We start from the raw sequence: 18,798 nt of genomic DNA on the forward strand, positions 1-18,798 counted from the left end.
CGGAAGAAACGCACATGCGTTTCTTTGTAAAGAAAAGCAGTTGTTTGCTACGTGTGAAAGCACTGTTAGAAATGAGATCAGTGTTGCTTTTCTCAGTACAAGCTTTAATTTGAAACATAATCGCGTTCTTTTCAAAGTTTATTAATTTCACGAAAGCTTTTGTAAGAAAGGCACATGCGTTTCTTTGTAAAGGCAAGCAGTTGTTTGCTACATGTGAAAGCACTGTTAGAACTGAGATGAGTGTTCCTTTTAAAGTACAAGCTTTACTTTGAAACATAATCGCGTTCTTTTGAAAGTTTATTAACTTCACTAAAGCTTTTGTAAGAAACGCACATGCGTTTCTTTGTAAAGACAAGCAGTTGTTTGCTACATGTGAAAGCACTGTTAGAACTGAGTGTTCCTTTTCTCAGTACAAGCTTTACTTTGAAAGATAATCGCGTTCTTATTAAAGTTTATTAATTTCTCGAAAGCTTTAGTAAGAAACGCACATGCGTTTCTTTGTAAAGAGAAGCAGTTGTTACCTACGTGTGAAAGCACTGTTAGAACTGAGATCAGTGTTGCTTTTCTCAGTACAAGCTTTACTTTGAAACATAATCGCGTTCTATTGAAAGTTTATTAATTTCACGAAAGCTTTTGTAAGAAAGGCACATGTGTTTCTTTGTAAAGACAAGCAGTTGTTTGCTACATGTGAAAGCACTGTTAGAACTGAGATGAGTGTTCCTTTTCTCAGTACAAGCTTTACTTTGAAAGATATTCGCATTCTTATGAAAGTTTATTAATTTCACGAAAGCTTTAGTAAGAAACGCATTTGTGTTTCTTTGTAAAGGCAAGCAGTTGTTTGCTACGTGTGAAAGCACTGTTAGAACTGAGATGAGTGTTCCTTTTCTCAGTACAAGCTTTACTTTGAAACATAATCGCGTTCTTTTGAAAGTTTATTAATTTCACGAAAGCTTTTGTAAGAAACGCACATGGGTTTCTTTGTAAAGAAAAGCAGTGTTTTGCTACGTGTGAAAGCACTGTTAGAACTGAGATGAGTGTTCCTTTTCTCAGTACAAGCTTTACTTTGAAAGATAATTGCGTTCTTATGAAAGATTATTAATTTCACGAAAGCATTAGTAAGAAACACTAATGCGTTACATTTTAGAGACAAGCAGTATTTGATACGTGTGAAATCACTGTTAGAACTGAGATGAGTGTTCCTTTTCGCAATACAAGCTTAACTTTGGAAGGTAATCGCGTTCTGTTGAAAGTTTATTAATATCACGATAGCTTTAGTAAGAAACGCACATGCGTTTCTTTGTAAAGGCAAGCAGTTGTTTGCTACGTGTGAAAGCACTGTTAGAACTGAGATGAGTGTTCCTTTTCTCAGTACAAGCTTTACTTTCAAAGGTAATCGCGTTCTTTTGAAAGATTATTAATTTCAGGTAAGCTTTAGTAAGAAACACGAATACGTTACATTATAAAGACAATCAGTGGTTTGCTACGTGTGAAAGCACTGTTAGAACTGAGATGAGTGTTCCTTTTCTCAGTACAAGCTTTACTTTGAAAGATAATCGCATTCTTTTTAAAGTTTATTAATTTCACGAAAGCTTTAGGAAGAAACGCACATGCGTTTCTTTGTAAAGACAAGCAGTTGTTGGCTACATGTGAATGCACTGTTAGAACTGAGTGTTCCTTTTCTCAGTACAAGCTTTACTTTGAAAGATAATCGCGTTCTTATGAAAGTTTATTAATTTCACGAAAGCTTAGTAAGAAATGCACATGCGTTTTTTGTAAAGACAAGCAGTTGTTTGCTACATGTTAAAGCACTGTTAGAACTGAGATGAGTGTTCCTTTTCTCAGTACAAGCTTAACTTTGAAAGGTAATCGCGTTCTGTTGAAAGTTTATTAATGTCACGAAAGCTGTAGGAAGAAACGCACATGCGTTTCTTTGTAAAGACAAGCAGTTGTTTGCTACGTGTGAAAGCACTGTTAGAACTGAGATGAGTGTTCCTTTTCTCAGTACAAGCTTTACTTTGAAAGATAATCGCATTCTTTTGAAAGTTTATTAATTTCACGAAAGCTTTAGTAACAAAAACTAATGCGTTACATTATAAAGACAAGCAGTATTTGATACGTGTGAAAGCACTGTTAGAACTGAGATGAGTGTTCCTTTTCTCAATACAAGCTTTACTTTGAAAGATAATCGCGTTCTTTTGAAAGTTTATTAATTTCACGAAAGCTTTAGGAAGAAACCCACATGCGTTTCTTTGTAAAGACAAGCAGTTGTTTGCTACATGTGAAAGCACTGTTAGAACTGAGATCAGTGTTCCTTTTCTCAGTACAAGCTTTACTTTGAAAGATAATCGCGTTCTTTTGAAAGTTTATTAATTTCACGAAAGCTTTAGTAAGAAACATTTATGCGTTACATTATAGACACAAGCAGTTTTTGATACGTGTGAAAGCACTGTTAGAACTGAGTTCAGTGTTCCTATTCTCAGTACAAGCTTTACTTTGAAACATAGTCGCGTTCTTTTGAAAGTTTATTAATGTCACGAAAGCTTTAGTAAGAAACGCACATGCGTTTCTTTCTATAGGCAAGTAGTTGTTTGCTATGTGTGAAAGCATTGATAGAACTGAGATGAGTGTTCCTGTTCTCAGTAGAAGCTTTACTTTTAAAGATAATCGCGTTCTTATGAAAGATTATTAATTTCACGAAAGCTTTAGGAAGAAACGCACATGCGTTTCTTTGTAAAGACAAGTAGTTGTTTGCTACATGTGAAAGCACTGTTAGAACTGAGTGTTCCTTTTCTGAGTACAAGCTTTACTTTGAAAGATAATCGCGTTCTTTTGAAAGTTTATTAATTTCACGAAAGCTTTCGGAAGAAACGCACATGCGTTTCTTTGTAAAGAAAAGCAGTTGTTTGCTACGTGTGAAAGCACTGTTAGAAATGAGATCAGTGTTGCTTTTCTCAGTACAAGCTTTAATTTGAAACATAATCGCGTTCTTTTCAAAGTTTATTAATTTCACGAAAGCTTTTGTAAGAAAGGCACATGCGTTTCTTTGTAAAGGCAAGCAGTTGTTTGCTACATGTGAAAGCACTGTTAGAACTGAGATGAGTGTTCCTTTTAAAGTACAAGCTTTACTTTGAAACATAATCGCGTTCTTTTGAAAGTTTATTAACTTCACTAAAGCTTTTGTAAGAAACGCACATGCGTTTCTTTGTAAAGACAAGCAGTTGTTTGCTACATGTGAAAGCACTGTTAGAACTGAGTGTTCCTTTTCTCAGTACAAGCTTTACTTTGAAAGATAATCGCGTTCTTATTAAAGTTTATTAATTTCTCGAAAGCTTTAGTAAGAAACGCACATGCGTTTCTTTGTAAAGGCAAGCAGTTGTTTGCTACGTGTGAAAGCACTGTTAGAACTGAGATCAGTGTTCCTTTTCTCAGTACAAGCTTTACTTTGAAAGATAATCGCTTTCTTTTGAAAGGTTATTAATTTCATGAAAGCTTTAGCATGAAACGCACATGCGTTTCTTTGTAAAGGCAAGCAGTTGTTTGCTACATGTGAAAGCACTGTTAGAACTGAGATGAGTGTTCCTTTTCTCAGTACAAGCTTTACTTTGAAAGATAATCGCGTTCGTTTGAACGTTTATTAATGTCACGAATGCTTTAGTAAGAAACGCACATGCGTTTCTTGTAAAGTCAAGCAGTTGTTTGCTACGTGTGAAAGCACTTTTAGAACTGTGATGAGTGATCCTTTTCTCAATACAAGCTTTACTTTGAAAGATAATCGCGTTCTTATGAAAGTTTATTAATTTCACGAAAGCTTTAGGGAGAAACGCACATGCGTTTCTTTGTAAAGACAAGCAGTTGTTTCCTATGTGTGGAAGCACTGTTAGAACTGAGATGAGTGTTCCTTTTCTCAGTACAAGCTTTACTTTGAAAGATAATCGCGTTCTTTTGAAAGTTTATTAATGTCACGAAAGCTTTAGTAAGAAACACACATGCGTTTCTTTGTAAAGACAAGCAGTTGTTTGCTACATGTGAAAGCACTGTTAGAACTGAGATAAGTATTCTTTTTCTCAGTACAACCTTTACTTTGAAAGATAATCGCGTTCTTTTGCAAGTTTATTAATTTCACGAAAGCTTTAGTAAGAAACGCACATGCGTTTCTTTGTAAAGAGAAGCAGTTGTTACCTACGTGTGAAAGCACTGTTAGAACTGAGATCAGTGTTGCTTTTCTCAGTACAAGCTTTACTTTGAAACATAATCGCGTTCTATTGAAAGTTTATTAATTTCACGAAAGCTTTTGTAAGAAAGGCACATGTGTTTCTTTGTAAAGACAAGCAGTTGTTTGCTACGTGTGAAAGCACTGTTAGAACTGAGATGAGTGTTCCTTTTCTCAGTACAAGCTTTACTTTGAAAGATATTCGCATTCTTATGAAAGTTTATTAATTTCACGAAAGCTTTAGTAAGAAACGCATTTGTGTTTCTTTGTAAAGGCAAGCAGTTGTTTGCTACGTGTGAAAGCACTGTTAGAACTGAGATGAGTGTTCCTTTTCTCAGTACAAGCTTTACTTTGAAACATAATCGCGTTCTTTTGAAAGTTTATTAATTTCACGAAAGCTTTTGTAAGAAACGCACATGGGTTTCTTTGTAAAGAAAAGCAGTGTTTTGCTACGTGTGAAAGCACTGTTAGAACTGAGATGAGTGTTCCTTTTCTCAGTACAAGCTTTACTTTGAAAGATAATTGCGTTCTTATGAAAGATTATTAATTTCACGAAAGCATTAGTAAGAAACACTGATGCGTTACATTTTAGAGACAAGCAGTATTTGATACGTGTGAAATCACTGTTAGAACTGAGATGAGTGTTCCTTTTCGCAATACAAGCTTAACTTTGGAAGGTAATCGCGTTCTGTTGAAAGTTTATTAATATCACGATAGCTTTAGTAAGAAACGCACATGCGTTTCTTTGTAAAGACAAGCAGTTGTTTGCTACGTGTTAAAGCACTGTTAGAACTGAGATGAGTGTTCCTTTTCTCAGTACAAGCTTTACTTTGAAAGATAATCGCGTTCTTTTGAAAGATTATTAATTTCACAAAAGCTTTGTTAAGAAACGCACATGCGTTTCTTTGTAAAGGCAAGCAGTTGTTTGCTACGTGTGAAAGCACTGTTAGAACTGAGATGAGTGTTCCTTTTCTCAGTACAAGCTTTACTTTCAAAGGTAATCGCGTTCTTTTGAAAGATTATTAATTTCAGGTAAGCTTTAGTAAGAAACACGAATACGTTACATTATAAAGACAATCAGTGGTTTGTTACGTGTGAAAGCACTGTTAGAACTGAGATGAGTGTTCCTTTTCTCAGTACAAGCTTTACTTTGAACGATAATCGCATTCTTTTTAAAGTTTACTAATTTCACGAAAGCTTTAGGAAGAAACGCACATGCGTTTCTTTGTAAAGACAAGCAGTTGTTGGCTACATGTGAATGCACTTTTAGAAGTGAGTGTTCCTTTTCTCAGTACAAGCTTTACTTTGAAAGATAATCGCGTTCTTATGAAAGTTTATTAATTTCACGAAAGCTTAGTAAGAAATGCACATGCGTTTTTTGTAAAGACAAGCAGTTATTTGCTACGTGTGAAAGCACTGTTAGAAATGAGATCAGTGTTCCTTTTCTCAGTACAAGCTTTACTTTGAAACATAATCGCGTTCTTTTGAAAGTTTATTAATTTCACGAAAGCTTTTGTAAGAGAGGCACACGTGTTTCTTTGTAAAGACAAGCAGTTGTTTGCTACGTGTGAAAGCACTCTTAGAACTGAGATGAGTGTTCCTTTTCTCAGTACAAGCTTTACTTTGAAAGATAATCGCATTCTTATGAAAGTTTATTAATTTCACGAAAGCTTTAGTAAGAAACGCATTTGTGTTTCTTTGTAAAGGCAAGCAGTTGTTTGCTACGTGTGAAAGCACTGTTAGAACTGAGATGAGTGTTCCTTTTCTCAGTACAAGCTTTACTTTGAAAGATAATCGCGTTCTTTTGAAAGATTATTAATTTCACAAAAGCTTTGTTAAGAAACGCACATGCGTTTCTTTGTAAAGGCAAGCAGTTGTTTGCTACGTGTGAAAGCACTGTTAGAACTGAGATGAGTGTTCCTTTTCTCAGTACAAGCTTTACTTTCAAAGGTAATCGCGTTCTTTTGAAAGATTATTAATTTCAGGTAAGCTTTAGTAAGAAACACGAATACGTTACATTATAAAGACAATCAGTGGTTTGTTACGTGTGAAAGCACTGTTAGAACTGAGATGAGTGTTCCTTTTCTCAGTACAAGCTTTACTTTGAACGATAATCGCATTCTTTTTAAAGTTTACTAATTTCACGAAAGCTTTAGGAAGAAACGCACATGCGTTTCTTTGTAAAGACAAGCAGTTGTTGGCTACATGTGAATGCACTTTTAGAAGTGAGTGTTCCTTTTCTCAGTACAAGCTTTACTTTGAAAGATAATCGCGTTCTTATGAAAGTTTATTAATTTCACGAAAGCTTAGTAAGAAATGCACATGCGTTTTTTGTAAAGACAAGCAGTTATTTGCTACGTGTGAAAGCACTGTTAGAAATGAGATCAGTGTTCCTTTTCTCAGTACAAGCTTTACTTTGAAACATAATCGCGTTCTATTGAAAGTTTATTAATTTCACGAAAGCTTTTGTAAGAGAGGCACACGTGTTTCTTTGTAAAGACAAGCAGTTGTTTGCTACGTGTGAAAGCACTCTTAGAACTGAGATGAGTGTTCCTTTTCTCAGTACAAGCTTTACTTTGAAAGATAATCGCATTCTTATGAAAGTTTATTAATTTCACGAAAGCTTTAGTAAGAAACGCACATGCGTTTATTTGTAAAGGCAAGCAGTTGTTTGCTACTTGTGAAAGCACTGTTAGAACTGAGATGAGTGTTCCTTTTCTCAGTACAAGCTTTACTTTGAAAGATATTCGCATTCTTATGAAAGTTTTTTAATTTCACGAAGGCTTTAGTAAGAAACGCACTTGTGTTTCTTTGTAAAGGCAAGCAGTTGTTTGCTACGTGTGAAAGCACTGTTAGAACTGAGATGAGTGTTCCTTTTCTCAGTACAAGCTTTACTTTGAAAGATAATCGCGTTCTTTTGAACGTTTTTTAATGTCACGAATGCTTTAGTAAGAAACGCACATGCGTTTCTTGTAAAGTCAAGCAGTTGTTTGCTACGTGTGAAAGCACTTTTAGAACTGTGATGAGTGATCCTTTTCTCAATACAAGCTTTACTTTGAAAGATAATCCCGTTCTTATGAAAGTTTATTAATTTCACGAAAGCTTTAGGGAGAAACGCACATGCGTTTCTTTGTAAAGGCAAGCAGTTGTTTGCTACGTGTGAAAGCACTGTTAGAACTGAGATGAGTGTTCCTTTTCTCAGTACAAGCTTTACTTTGAAACATAATCGCGTTCTTTTGAAAGTTTATTAATTTCACGAAAGCTTTTGTAAGAAACGCACATGGGTTTCTTTGTAAAGAAAAGCAGTGTTTTGCTACGTGTGAAAGCACTGTTAGAACTGAGATGAGTGTTCCTTTTCTCAGTACAAGCTTTACTTTGAAAGATAATTGCGTTCTTATGAAAGATTATTAATTTCACGAAAGCATTAGTAAGAAACACTAATGCGTTACATTTTAGAGACAAGCAGTATTTGATACGTGTGAAATCACTGTTAGAACTGAGATGAGTGTTCCTTTTCGCAATACAAGCTTAACTTTGGAAGGTAATCGCGTTCTGTTGAAAGTTTATTAATATCACGATAGCTTTAGTAAGAAACGCACATGCGTTTCTTTGTAAAGACAAGCAGTTGTTTGCTACGTGTTAAAGCACTGTTAGAACTGAGATGAGTGTTCCTTTTCTCAGTACAAGCTTTACTTTGAAACATAATCGCGTTCTTTTGAAAGTTTATTAATTTCACGAAATCTTTTGTAAGAAACGCACATGGGTTTCTTTGTAAAGACAAGCAGTTGTTTGCTACTTGTGAAAGCACTGTTAGAACTGAGATGAGTGTTCCTTTTCTCAGTACAAGCTTTACTTTGAAAGATAATCGCGTTCTTTTGAAAGTTTATTAATGTCACGAAAGCTTTAGTAAGAAACACACATGCGTTTCTTTGTAAAGACAAGCAGTTGTTTGCTACGTGTGAAAGCACTGTTAGAACTGAGATAAGTATTCTTTTTCTCAGTACAACCTTTACTTTGAAAGATAATCGCGTTCTTTTGCAAGTTTATTAATTTCACGAAAGCTTTAGTAAGAAACGCACATGCGTTTCTTTGTAAAGAGAAGCAGTTGTTACCTACGTGTGAAAGCACTGTTAGAACTGAGATCAGTGTTGCTTTTCTCAGTACAAGCTTTACTTTGAAACATAATCGCGTTCTATTGAAAGTTTATTAATTTCACGAAAGCTTTTGTAAGAAAGGCACATGTGTTTCTTTGTAAAGACAAGCAGTTGTTTGCTACGTGGGAAAGCACTCTTAGAACTGAGATGAGTGTTCCTTTTCTCAGTACAAGCTTTACTTTGAAAGATAATCGCATTCTTATGAAAGTTTATTAATTTCACGAAAGCTTTAGTAAGAAACGCACATGCGTTTATTTGTAAAGGCAAGCAGTTGTTTGCTACGTGTGAAAGCACTGTTAGAACTGAGATGAGTGTTCCTTTTCTCAGTACAAGCTTTACTTTGAAACATAATCGCGTTCTTTTGAAAGTTTATTAATTTCACGAAAGCTTTTGTAAGAAACGCACATGGGTTTCTTTGTAAAGACAAGCAGTTGTTTGCTACGTGTGAAAGCACTGTTAGAACTGAGATGAGTGTTCCTTTTCTCAGTACAAGCTTTACTTTGAAAGATATTCGCATTCTTATGAAAGTTTATTAATTTCACGAAGGCTTTAGTAAGAAACGCACTTGTGTTTCTTTGTAAAGGCAAGCAGTTGTTTGCTACGTGTGAAAGCACTGTTAGAACTGAGATGAGTGTTCCTTTTCTCAGTACAAGCTTTACTTTGAAAGATAATCGCGTTCTTTTGAACGTTTATTAATGTCACGAATGCTTTAGTAAGAAACGCACATGCGTTTCTTGTAAAGTCAAGCAGTTGTTTGCTACGTGTGAAAGCACTTTTAGAACTGTGATGAGTGATCCTTTTCTCAATACAAGCTTTACTTTGAAAGATAATCGCGTTCTTATGAAAGTTTATTAATTTCACGAAAGCTTTAGGGAGAAACGCACATGCGTTTCTTTGTAAAGACAAGCAGTTGTTTCCTATGTGTGGAAGCACTGTTAGAACTGAGATGAGTGTTCCTTTTCTCAGTACAAGCTTTACTTTGAAAGATAATCGCGTTCTTTTGAAAGTTTATTAATGTCACGAAAGCTTTAGTAAGAAACACACATGCGTTTCTTTGTAAAGACAAGCAGTTGTTTGCTACGTGTGAAAGCACTGTTAGAACTGAGATAAGTATTCTTTTTCTCAGTACAACCTTTACTTTGAAAGATAATCGCGTTCTTTTGCAAGTTTATTAATTTCACGAAAGCTTTAGTAAGAAACGCACATGCGTTTCTTTGTAAAGAGAAGCAGTTGTTACCTACGTGTGAAAGCACTGTTAGAACTGAGATCAGTGTTGCTTTTCTCAGTACAAGCTTTACTTTGAAACATAATCGCGTTCTATTGAAAGTTTATTAATTTCACGAAAGCTTTTGTAAGAAAGGCACATGTGTTTCTTTGTAAAGACAAGCAGTTGTTTGCTACGTGTGAAAGCACTGTTAGAACTGAGATGAGTGTTCCTTTTCTCAGTACAAGCTTTACTTTGAAAGATATTCGCATTCTTATGAAAGTTTATTAATTTCACGAAAGCTTTAGTAAGAAACGCATTTGTGTTTCTTTGTAAAGGCAAGCAGTTGTTTGCTACGTGTGAAAGCACTGTTAGAACTGAGATGAGTGTTCCTTTTCTCAGTACAAGCTTTACTTTGAAACATAATCGCGTTCTTTTGAAAGTTTATTAATTTCACGAAAGCTTTTGTAAGAAACGCACATGGGTTTCTTTGTAAAGAAAAGCAGTGTTTTGCTACGTGTGAAAGCACTGTTAGAACTGAGATGAGTGTTCCTTTTCTCAGTACAAGCTTTACTTTGAAAGATAATTGCGTTCTTATGAAAGATTATTAATTTCACGAAAGCATTAGTAAGAAACACTAATGCGTTACATTTTAGAGACAAGCAGTATTTGATACGTGTGAAATCACTGTTAGAACTGAGATGAGTGTTCCTTTTCGCAATACAAGCTTAACTTTGGAAGGTAATCGCGTTCTGTTGAAAGTTTATTAATATCACGATAGCTTTAGTAAGAAACGCACATGCGTTTCTTTGTAAAGACAAGCAGTTGTTTGCTACGTGTTAAAGCACTGTTAGAACTGAGATGAGTGTTTCTTTTCTCAGTACAAGCTTTATTTTGAAAGATAATAGCATATTTTTGAAAGATTATTAATTACACGAAAGCTTTAGTAAGAAACACACATGCGTTTCTTTGTAAAGACAAGCAGTTGTTTGCTACGTGTTAAAGCACTGTTAGAACTGAGATGAGTGTTTCTTTTCTCAGTACAAGCTTTATTTTGAAAGATAATAGCATATTTTTGAAAGATTATTAATTACACGAAAGCTTTAGTAAGAAACACACATGCGTTTCTTTGTAAAGACAAGCAGTTGTTTGCTACGTGTGAAAGCACTGTTAGAACTGAGATAAGTATTCTTTTTCTCAGTACAACCTTTACTTTGAAAGATAATCGCGTTCTTTTGCAAGTTTATTAATTTCACGAAAGCTTTAGTAAGAAACGCACATGCGTTTCTTTGTAAAGAGAAGCAGTTGTTACCTACGTGTGAAAGCACTGTTAGAACTGAGATCAGTGTTGCTTTTCTCAGTACAAGCTTTACTTTGAAACATAATCGCGTTCTATTGAAAGTTTATTAATTTCACGAAAGCTTTTGTAAGAAAGGCACATGTGTTTCTTTGTAAAGACAAGCAGTTGTTTGCTACGTGTGAAAGCACTGTTAGAACTGAGATGAGTGTTCCTTTTCTCAGTACAAGCTTTACTTTGAAAGATATTCGCATTCTTATGAAAGTTTATTAATTTCACGAAAGCTTTTGTAAGAAACGCACATGGGTTTCTTTGTAAAGAAAAGCAGTGTTTTGCTACGTGTGAAAGCACTGTTAGAACTGAGATGAGTGTTCCTTTTCTCAGTACAAGCTTTACTTTGAAAGATAATTGCGTTCTTATGAAAGATTATTAATTTCACGAAAGCATTAGTAAGAAACACTAATGCGTTACATTTTAGAGACAAGCAGTATTTGATACGTGTGAAATCACTGTTAGAACTGAGATGAGTGTTCCTTTTCGCAATACAAGCTTAACTTTGGAAGGTAATCGCGTTCTGTTGAAAGTTTATTAATATCACGATAGCTTTAGTAAGAAACGCACATGCGTTTCTTTGTAAAGACAAGCAGTTGTTTGCTACGTGTTAAAGCACTGTTAGAACTGAGATGAGTGTTTCTTTTCTCAGTACAAGCTTTATTTTGAAAGATAATAGCATATTTTTGAAAGATTATTAATTACACGAAAGCTTTAGTAAGAAACACACATGCGTTTCTTTGTAAAGACAAGCAGTTGTTTGCTACGTGTTAAAGCACTGTTAGAACTGAGATGAGTGTTTCTTTTCTCAGTACAAGCTTTATTTTGAAAGATAATAGCATATTTTTGAAAGATTATTAATTACACGAAAGCTTTAGTAAGAAACACACATGCGTTTCTTTGTAAAGACAAGCAGTTGTTTGCTACGTGTGAAAGCACTGTTAGAACTGAGATAAGTATTCTTTTTCTCAGTACAACCTTTACTTTGAAAGATAATCGCGTTCTTTTGCAAGTTTATTAATTTCACGAAAGCTTTAGTAAGAAACGCACATGCGTTTCTTTGTAAAGAGAAGCAGTTGTTACCTACATGTGAAAGCACTGTTAGAACTGAGATCAGTGTTGCTTTTCTCAGTACAAGCTTTACTTTGAAACATAATCGCGTTCTATTGAAAGTTTATTAATTTCACGAAAGCTTTTGTAAGAAAGGCACATGTGTTTCTTTGTAAAGACAAGCAGTTGTTTGCTACGTGTGAAAGCACTGTTAGAACTGAGATGAGTGTTCCTTTTCTCAGTACAAGCTTTACTTTGAAAGATATTCGCATTCTTATGAAAGTTTATTAATTTCACGAAAGCTTTAGTAAGAAACGCATTTGTGTTTCTTTGTAAAGGCAAGCAGTTGTTTGCTACGTGTGAAAGCACTGTTAGAACTGAGATGAGTGTTCCTTTTCTCAGTACAAGCTTTACTTTGAAACATAATCGCGTTCTTTTGAAAGTTTATTAATTTCACGAAAGCTTTTGTAAGAAACGCACATGCGTTTCTTTGTAAAGAAAAGCAGTGTTTTGCTACGTGTGAAAGCACTGTTAGAACTGAGATGAGTGTTCCTTTTCTCAGTACAAGCTTTACTTTGAAAGATAATTGCGTTCTTATGAAAGATTATTAATTTCACGAAAGCATTAGTAAGAAACACAAATGCGTTACATTTTAGAGACACGCAGTATTTGATACGTGTGAAATCACTGTTAGAACTGAGATGAGTGTTCCTTTTCGCAATACAAGCTTAACTTTGGAAGGTAATCGCGTTCTGTTGAAAGTTTATTAATATCACGATATCTTTAGTAATAAACGCACATGCGTTTCTTTGTAAAGGCAAGCAGTTGTTTGCTACGTGTGAAAGCACTGTTAGAACTGAGATGAGTGTTCCTTTTCTCAGTACAAGCTTTACTTTCAAAGGTAATCGCGTTCTTTTGAAAGATTATTAATTTCAGGTAAGCTTTAGTAAGAAACACGAATACGTTACATTATAAAGACAATCAGTGGTTTGCTACGTGTGAAAGCACTGTTAGAACTGAGATGAGTGTTCCTTTTCTCAGTACAAGCTTTACTTTGAAAGATAATCGCATTCTTTTTAAAGTTTATTAATTTCACGAAAGCTTTAGGAAGAAACGCACATGCGTTTCTTTGTAAAGACAAGCAGTTGTTGGCTACATGTGAATGCACTGTTAGAACTGAGTGTTCCTTTTCTCAGTACAAGCTTTACTTTGAAAGATAATCGCGTTCTTATGAAAGTTTATTAATTTCACGAAAGCTTAGTAAGAAATGCACATGCGTTTTTTGTAAAGACAAGCAGTTGTTTGCTACATGTTAAAGCACTGTTAGAACTGAGATGAGTGTTCCTTTTCTCAGTACAAGCTTAACTTTGAAAGGTAATCGCGTTCTATTGAAAGTTTATTAATGTCACGAAAGCTGTAGGAAGAAACGCACATGCGTTTCTTTGTAAAGACAAGCAGTTGTTTGCTACGTGTGAAAGCACTGTTAGAACTGAGATGAGTGTTCCTTTTCTCAGTACAAGCTTTACTTTGAAAGATAATCGCATTCTTTTGAAAGTTTATTAATTTCACGAAAGCTTTAGTAACAAAAACTAATGCGTTACATTATAAAGACAAGCAGTATTTGATACGTGTGAAAGCACTGTTAGAACTGAGATGAGTGTTCCTTTTCTCAATACAAGCTTTACTTTGAAAGATAATCGCGTTCTTTTGAAAGTTTATTAATTTCACGAAAGCTTTAGGAAGAAACCCACATGCGTTTCTTTGTAAAGACAAGCAGTTGTTTGCTACATGTGAAAGCACTGTTAGAACTGAGATCAGTGTTCCTTTTCTCAGTACAAGCTTTACTTTGAAAGATAATCGCGTTCTTTTGAAAGTTTATTAATTTCACGAAAGCTTTAGTAAGAAACATTTATGCGTTACATTATAGACACAAGCAGTTTTTGATACGTGTGAAAGCACTGTTAGAACTGAGTTCAGTGTTCCTATTCTCAGTACAAGCTTTACTTTGAAACATAGTCGCGTTCTTTTGAAAGTTTATTAATGTCACGAAAGCTTTAGTAAGAAACGCACATGCGTTTCTTTCTAGAGGCAAGTAGTTGTTTGCTATGTGTGAAAGCATTGATAGAACTGAGATGAGTGTTCCTGTTCTCAGTAGAAGCTTTACTTTTAAAGATAATCGCGTTCTTATGAAAGATTATTAATTTCACGAAAGCTTTAGGAAGAAACGCACATGCGTTTCTTTGTAAAGACAAGTAGTTGTTTGCTACATGTGAAAGCACTGTTAGAACTGAGTGTTCCTTTTCTGAGTACAAGCTTTACTTTGAAAGATAATCGCGTTCTTTTGAAAGTTTATTAATTTCACGAAAGCTTTCGGAAGAAACGCACATGCGTTTCTTTGTAAAGAAAAGCAGTTGTTTGCTACGTGTGAAAGCACTGTTAGAAATGAGATCAGTGTTGCTTTTCTCAGTACAAGCTTTAATTTGAAACATAATCGCGTTCTTTTCAAAGTTTATTAATTTCACGAAAGCTTTTGTAAGAAAGGCACATGCGTTTCTTTGTAAAGGCAAGCAGTTGTTTGCTACATGTGAAAGCACTGTTAGAACTGAGATGAGTGTTCCTTTTAAAGTACAAGCTTTACTTTGAAACATAATCGCGTTCTTTTTAAAGTTTATTAATTTCACGAAAGCTTTAGGAAGAAACGCACATGCGTTTCTTTGTAAAGACAAGCAGTTGTTGGCTACATGTGAATGCACTGTTAGAACTGAGTGTTCCTTTTCTCAGTACAAGCTTTACTTTGAAAGATATTCGCATTCTTATGAAAGTTTATTAATTTCACGAAAGCTTTAGTAAGAAACGCATTTGTGTTTCTTTGTAAAGGCAAGCAGTTGTTTGCTACGTGTGAAAGCACTGTTAGAACTGAGATGAGTGTTCCTTTTCTCAGTACAAGCTTTACTTTGAAACATAATCGCGTTCTTTTGAAAGTTTATTAATTTCACGAAAGCTTTTGTAAGAAACGCACATGGGTTTCTTTGTAAAGAAAAGCAGTGTTTTGCTACGTGTGAAAGCACTGTTAGAACTGAGATGAGTGTTCCTTTTCTCAGTACAAGCTTTACTTTGAAAGATAATTGCGTTCTTATGAAAGATTATTAATTTCACGAAAGCATTAGTAAGAAACACAAATGCGTTACATTTTAGAGACACGCAGTATTTGATACGTGTGAAATCACTGTTAGAACTGAGATGAGTGTTCCTTTTCGCAATACAAGCTTAACTTTGGAAGGTAATCGCGTTCTGTTGAAAGTTTATTAATATCACGATATCTTTAGTAATAAACGCACATGCGTTTCTTTGTAAAGGCAAGCAGTTGTTTGCTACGTGTGAAAGCACTGTTAGAACTGAGATGAGTGTTCCTTTTCTCAGTACAAGCTTTACTTTCAAAGGTAATCGCGTTCTTTTGAAAGATTATTAATTTCAGGTAAGCTTTAGTAAGAAACACGAATACGTTACATTATAAAGACAATCAGTGGTTTGCTACGTGTGAAAGCACTGTTAGAACTGAGATGAGTGTTCCTTTTCTCAGTACAAGCTTTACTTTGAAAGATAATCGCATTCTTTTTAAAGTTTATTAATTTCACGAAAGCTTTAGGAAGAAACGCACATGCGTTTCTTTGTAAAGACAAGCAGTTGTTGGCTACATGTGAATGCACTGTTAGAACTGAGTGTTCCTTTTCTCAGTACAAGCTTTACTTTGAAAGATAATCGCGTTCTTATGAAAGTTTATTAATTTCACGAAAGCTGTAGGAAGAAACGCACATGCGTTTCTTTGTAAAGACAAGCAGTTGTTTGCTACGTGTGAAAGCACTGTTAGAACTGAGATCAGTGTTCCTTTTCTCAGTACAAGCTTTACTTTGAAAGATAATCGCTTTCTTTTGAAAGGTTATTAATTTCATGAAAGCTTTAGCATGAAACGCACATGCGTTTCTTTGTAAAGGCAAGCAGTTGTTTGCTACATGTGAAAGCACTGTTAGAACTGAGATGAGTGTTCCTTTTCTCAGTACAAGCTTTACTTTGAAAGATAATCGCGTTCGTTTGAACGTTTATTAATGTCACGAATGCTTTAGTAAGAAACGCACATGCGTTTCTTGTAAAGTCAAGCAGTTGTTTGCTACGTGTGAAAGCACTTTTAGAACTGTGATGAGTGATCCTTTTCTCAGTACAAGCTTTACTTTGAAAGATAATCGCGTTCTTTTGAAAGTTTATTAATTTCACGAAAGCTTTAGTAAGAAACATTTATGCGTTACATTATAGACACAAGCAGTTTTTGATACGTGTGAAAGCACTGTTAGAACTGAGTTCAGTGTTCCTATTCTCAGTACAAGCTTTACTTTGAAACATAGTCGCGTTCTTTTGAAAGTTTATTAATGTCACGAAAGCTTTAGTAAGAAACGCACATGCGTTTCTTTCTAGAGGCAAGTAGTTGTTTGCTATGTGTGAAAGCATTGATAGAACTGAGATGAGTGTTCCTGTTCTCAGTAGAAGCTTTACTTTTAAAGATAATCGCGTTCTTATGAAAGATTATTAATTTCACGAAAGCTTTAGGAAGAAACGCACATGCGTTTCTTTGTAAAGACAAGTAGTTGTTTGCTACATGTGAAAGCACTGTTAGAACTGAGTGTTCCTTTTCTGAGTACAAGCTTTACTTTGAAAGATAATCGCGTTCTTTTGAAAGTTTATTAATTTCACGAAAGCTTTCGGAAGAAACGCACATGCGTTTCTTTGTAAAGAAAAGCAGTTGTTTGCTACGTGTGAAAGCACTGTTAGAAATGAGATCAGTGTTGCTTTTCTCAGTACAAGCTTTAATTTGAAACATAATCTCGTTCTTTTCAAAGTTTATTAATTTCACGAAAGCTTTTGTAAGAAAGGCACATGCGTTTCTTTGTAAAGGCAAGCAGTTGTTTGCTACATGTGAAAGCACTGTTAGAACTGAGATGAGTGTTCCTTTTAAAGTACAAGCTTTACTTTGAAACATAATCGCGTTCTTTTGAAAATTTATTAACTTCACTAAAGCTTTTGTAAGAAACGCACATGCGTTTCTTTGTAAAGACAAGCAGTTGTTTGCTACATGTGAAAGCACTGTTAGAACTGAGTGTTCCTTTTCTCAGTACAAGCTTTACTTTGAAAGATAATCGCGTTCTTATTAAAGTTTATTAATTTCTCGAAAGCTTTAGTAAGAAACGCACATGCGTTTCTTTGTAAAGGCAAGCAGTTGTTTGCTACGTGGGAAAGCACTGTTAGAACTGAGATGAGTGTTCCTTTTCTCTGTACAAGCTTTACTTTGAAACATAATCGCGTTCTTTTGAAAGTTTATTAATTTCACGAAAGCTTTTGTAAGAAAGGCACATGTGTTTCTTTGTAAAGACAAGCAGTTGTTTGCTACGTGTGAAAGCACTGTTAGAACTGAGATCAGTGTTCCTTTTCTCAGTACAAGCTTTACTTTGAAAGATAATCGCTTTCTTTTGAAAGGTTATTAATTTCATGAAAGCTTTAGCATGAAACGCACATGCGTTTCTTTGTAAAGGCAAGCAGTTGTTTGCTACATGTGAAAGCACTGTTAGAACTGAGATGAGTGTTCCTTTTCTCAGTACAAGCTTTACTTTGAAAGATAATCGCGTTCGTTTGAACGTTTATTAATGTCACGAATGCTTTAGTAAGAAACGCACATGCGTTTCTTGTAAAGTCAAGCAGTTGTTTGCTACGTGTGAAAGCACTTTTAGAACTGTGATGAGTGATCCTTTTCTCAATACAAGCTTTACTTTGAAAGATAATCGCGTTCTTATGAAAGTTTATTAATTTCACGAAAGCTTTAGGAAGAAACGCACATGCGTTTCTTTGTAAAGACAAGCAGTTGTTGGCTACATGTGAATGCACTGTTAGAACTGAGTGTTCCTTTTCTCAGTACAAGCTTTACTTTGAAAGATAATCGCGTTCTTTTTAAAGTTTATTAATGTCACGAAAGCTTTAGTAAGAAACACACATGCGTTTCTTTGTAAAGACAAGCAGTTGTTTGCTACATGTGAAAGCACTGTTAGAACTGAGATAAGTATTCTTTTTCTCAGTACAACCTTTACTTTGAAAGATAATCGCGTTCTTTTGCAAGTTTATTAATTTCACGAAAGCTTTAGTAAGAAACGCACATGCGTTTCTTTGTAAAGAGAAGCAGTTGTTACCTACGTGTGAAAGCACTGTTAGAACTGAGATCAGTGTTGCTTTTCTCAGTACAAGCTTTACTTTGAAACATAATCGCGTTCTATTGAAAGTTTATTAATTTCACGAAAGCTTTTGTAAGAAAGGCACATGTGTTTCTTTGTAAAGACAAGCAGTTGTTTGCTACGTGTGAAAGCACTGTTAGAACTGAGATGAGTGTTCCTTTTCTCAGTACAAGCTTTACTTTGAAAGATAATTGCGTTCTTATGAAAGATTATTAATTTCACGAAAGCATTAGTAAGAAACACTAATGCGTTACATTTTAGAGACAAGCAGTATTTGATACGTGTGAAATCACTGTTAGAACTGAGATGAGTGTTCCTTTTCGCAATACAAGCTTAACTTTGGAAGGTAATCGCGTTCTGTTGAAAGTTTATTAATATCACGATAGCTTTAGTAAGAAACGCACATGCGTTTCTTTGTAAAGACAAGCAGTTGTTTGCTACGTGTTAAAGCACTGTTAGAACTGAGATGAGTGTTCCTTTTCTCAGTACAAGCTTTACTTTGAAAGATAATCGCGTTCTTTTGAAAGATTATTAATTTCACAAAAGCTTTGTTAAGAAACGCA

The sequence above is a fragment of the Chionomys nivalis genome, chromosome X, assembly GCF_950005125.1.
Source record: "Chionomys nivalis chromosome X, mChiNiv1.1, whole genome shotgun sequence".
NCBI lineage: Eukaryota > Metazoa > Chordata > Mammalia > Rodentia > Cricetidae > Chionomys > Chionomys nivalis.